This window comes from Meleagris gallopavo, chromosome 4 (genome assembly GCF_000146605.3).
Source record: "Meleagris gallopavo isolate NT-WF06-2002-E0010 breed Aviagen turkey brand Nicholas breeding stock chromosome 4, Turkey_5.1, whole genome shotgun sequence".
NCBI lineage: Eukaryota > Metazoa > Chordata > Aves > Galliformes > Phasianidae > Meleagris > Meleagris gallopavo.
The window spans coordinates 33,089,304-33,094,022 of NC_015014.2; positions in this window are offsets into that span (position 1 = coordinate 33,089,304).

The window sequence follows — 4,719 nt, forward strand, 5'->3', positions numbered from 1 at the left end:
ACACCAAAAACAAGCAAACAAAAAAAAGGAAGAAGAAACAAGGCATGTACGGAACACTCTCACATTTTACAGTTTAGAAGTAAAGCAGAAGCAAGTAACCACGTAGTTCCATACTTCTGAGGCTATTTCAGTGGTGCTCAGTGACAGAACAAGAAGCAATAGACATGAACTGGAACACCATCTAAATATCAGGCAGTACTTCTGTACTGTATTGGTGACGGAGCACTGGCACAGACTGTCCAGACAAGCAGTGTCCTTACCTCTTAAGTGACCTTCCCCAGTCCACACAGAAAACAAGTACTGTACCAATGAGCTACCTACTATGTTTGCCAAATTCCAGTTTTTTTTACAGCCACCATAAAGCCTCTCCTTGTCTTAAATCTACCAAGGCTATTGCATTGGTTGCCAAACAGTGCTTACTCCTAAAGGTACATAGTACCTATAACATCACCTCAGAATTTAAGAGCTGGTTTACATCACAACGAGTAACTATAGAATAACTTTAGAAAAAGTTCTCCACAAAGTGACACTTTCACTCTATAGCTCCATCCTATCACACTGCACCAGTAACAGTTAACACACAGTGACACCAGTCAACAACACTGCTCCAATTTGATTTTGTTTTTTCATAACACCTCACATTTGGCTTTTCTTTGTCTCAAATAGAGAACTAAAATGCATCCAAAACACATAATCCATCTGGAAATTGCAAAGAACAAGAACTTGAAGGGCCTATTCAGTTTTTCATACATATGCCAAAAAAATCATTGAGCCAAATTCACAGAACTGTCTTATCAGCAGTGCGTTCGTATCAGCCTCTGTAGATTTTCACTTGAAAAGAAGTGTGAAACAAAACTAGTAGAGGTTAACACTTGTATTGCTTTGTGGGTGTACTGGGAACACTTTCAGAAGATATGGGGTACATTCAACTAAAATGAAATTGGCGACTTAAGTTTTGCTTGTGGCAATGTTCACTGTGAAGACTGTTCTTACAAAGATCCATTTGGCTCCAAGAGGAAAAAACAATGATCATTCTTGTGAATATACATTACTGAGTATAGATTATATGTACACAGAAGGAATCCATTCAAGTTCACAAAGAAGTCTTGCAAAAATTAAACAATTTCATCTGCAAATACAGCACTCCATCTTAACCTGCATTAGGTGCAGTTCCAACCTTTGCCCTTTGTTAATTAACTTACCAGACTATATTAGACAGTAATTCATTTTCTGTCTTGCAGTCGCCCCAAATTGTACCTTACAATGGAAACACCAGCTCTGAAGTTCATAACCTTGCTAAGTTTACTTTCTGAAAAGATTTTTTTTTCTGCCACTCTTTGCAATGCCCTAACTGCATTATATTTACTATGGCCAACAATTAAATGAGAAAAGTTAAGAATGGGCAACAATTACCCTTTTCTGTTGCTTGACTTCTTAGTTATTTCACAGTCTTGTTCTAAAAAAGTTCTGTAGCAACTCCAACACCTTTAAGTATCTTTGCCATAGAGATTTTTGCGCATGAATATCTGCTGACATAAAGATCTATTGGCCGTTCTGCATACATGGAAAACCTATTAGTGAGATCATTAGTAAGTACCATCAACTGTTAATGTATAAAAGCCAAAAGAAGAGCCTAAAGGTCTCTCCAGTAACCACATGACAAGAGATCTGTATGACGAAGAGGCCAAGGTTTCCAGAGGCTTGATAAATGGTATTGTGTGTCAGGGTACCTGCCAGAAGGTTAGGAAACCGTGGCACAGTAAAGCCTTCTCCTGAAGTTGTGCAAGACCATGCTTTGTAACAGCTTGAAGTTTTAAATGGAACAAATGAATGAAAAGCTCTCTACAACTGTCTGAAAGGAGGTTGTGGCAAGAAGGGGGCTGGCCGCTTCTCCTGCGTAAGCAGCGATATGACTGGAGGGAAGGGCCTCATGTTGCACCAGAGGAGGTTCAGGTTGGATATTAGAAAAAATTTCTCTGAAAGAGTGGTCAGGCACTGGAATGGGCTGCCCAGAGAGCTGCTTGAGCTACCGTTGCTGGAGGTGTTCAATAAACATTTAGATACGACATTAAGAGACATAATTTAGTGGGGAAATATTGGTGGTAGGTGGATAGTTGGACTGGATGATCTTGGAGGTCTTTTCCAAAGCTGGTGATTCTGTGATTCTATGATTCTACTTCCCCTACAAGGACAGGCTGAGAGAGAGAGCTGGGGCTATTCAGCGTTCAGAAGAAAAGTTCTCAGGAAGATACCAGAGTTGACTTTCAGTACCCAAAGGAAGGTTATAATAAAGAAGGGAAGCCCCCATTCAGCAGGGGCTGCTGTGATGCAGGACAGTATGAAATGGTTTCAAACTAAAAGAGGGGAGATTTAAATTGAACATAAGGAAGAAGTATTTTACAGCAAGGGTGGTGAGGCACTGGCACAGGTTGCCCAGATATGTCATGGATGTCCCATACCTGGAGACATTCAAGGTCAGGCTGGATGGGGCTCTGAGCAACCTCATCTAGCTGAACATGCCCTGCCCAATGCAAGAGAGTTGGACTGGATAACTTTTAATAGCCTTTTCCAATTCAAACAATTATGAGATTCTATGATGATTCCGTGATCAAACAACCCCCACAGATAACCATCTAAATTATCACCTAGATAATCACATAATTCCTTTGCAAACACACTCTTTTTGAGTATTTTTCCACTGTGAGTCCAGAATTCCCCATGATTGTTTCTTCTGTCTTTGTGTAGCATGCCCCCAGCAAGAGCCCCACTCCATCCTCTCTATAATCTCCTTTTAGAGACTGAGAGGATGACTTTCCGTTCAATCTCAGAAACTTCAATTCCCTCAACCACTCTCCATACATCATGGGTTCTTAACCATCATAGTGGTATCTGTGAGCCACTAGACTTTGTTCAGTTTATCAGTGTCTCTTCTGTTCTTGGTGCCCTGAAAACATGACTTGAGATGTAGCCACAGGAGAACAGAACGGAGCATGGGACAGCCACTTCCCTCGATTTTCTGACTAAGCTCTTTAATGCAGCCCAGTATGCCATTAATCTTCATCACAGAATGGCTGAGCTTGGAAGTGATTTCTGGAGGCCACTAGCTCAAGCAGTGTCACCCACAGCCAGCCACCTGATGGCTTTTGAGCATCTCTGAGAAGGAAATCCCTACATAGCAACTCTAGAAACGATACAAACACAGTGCTGACTTGTTCAACCTGTCCAGAGGAACTCGCACCTTGCTTATGGCAAAGCAGCTCCCTAACCAGTCAATCCCCAGCCAGTTGCATGACGCTATTAGAACTGTTTTTTGGTCCATCCTGATGTTGATCATTTCAATGAAAAATGACTTCAAAACAGGTTTTGAGGAAACATTCCCAATTGTCAATTATTTTCAGATCTGTTAAATTTGTAAAGCCAAGAGTTTTTTTTTTGTTGTTGATATTCTTGCAGGAAACATTATTTAATTTTTTCCTTGAAGAATTATTCACTTCGGTTGTTTTTTTTTTTTTGCACCTGATACAGTGGCTACTTGCCCTTGTCAGGAACAATATTAATCTAGCTAAAACCACTGTTCCAATCCAACACGGCAACTTCTGATTTCCTACTTCACTCCTTGCTTAATTCGTCCCTGTTCTGCAAGCCATCCAAAGGATACTTTCCTTCATTCTTTATGTCCCAGCGAAAATGTTATCACATGCACTGGTGAATCAGAAAACTGTAATCCTATAAGAATCAAGAAATACAAGAAAATCATTTCATGATTTCTCCTGTCTTTTCTTATAAATACAGCCAGCAACTCTCTCCTGTATTTTCTGGAATCCCTTGTATTCATCTGAAAATTGTTCTAATACCTACTAAAAACATGCTGCAACATGGACAGTCTGATTACTAGTTGTAACGGATACTGTTACAGTTGCTCTTGCTCAACAGAAAATACAGCAGCCACCTGTCTGATAGCTTGGAGATTTTGAGTGTTAGGATCACAGCGACTTTGGAAGGAAGTGCTCCATTCTGCATGGTGTACTAAAATATGCTTCAGTTCTATTATTTTTTAAGCTTCTATACTTTTGTTATCGACTGAACTCTTTTTATAGAATTAGTTCTCCATTTCTTAAATGAAGGCCAGGTCATGAAGATCTACTGTAGCTTGACTGTGAAGAAAAACTGACAAAAGGCTGTAGAAGGAAAGAAGTGCTCTTTTTGAGGGTTTAAAAATCAAACGAAGAACAACTACCACTCAATTCTTTATTCAAACCTTTACTTCAACACGTTTACACGAGTTTCCCTAATGAAAAAGGCATTCTTCTAGTGGTTACTGCTTGGAACTATGAGATCTGTAAACATGAATGTAATCTCAACTATTCAAAATTCTTTTTAAAGGGCCAGGAAAACATTTAAAGAGTTAAGTCAACAACAGTCTGTGATCAAAAGTGGATAATTAACACCTTTGCAAGAGATAAAAACTTCACTGTGGTTCCTATGACTCTCATTGACAGTAATCTTATGAAAGCATGCTACTGAAGTAGGAGTCTGAAAAACTCCTGCACATGAACTAAAATATACCAAACACGTGGTACACGATGACTCTAGATGAATGAAACTTTGTTCTGGTGATGGAGAAAGGAGGCAAGCATCTTGATGAACAAAATGTCTAATACCTCAATGAAACCAAAACTTCTCTCCAAAATTCACCTGTCATCAAGTTTGCAAGGAAAA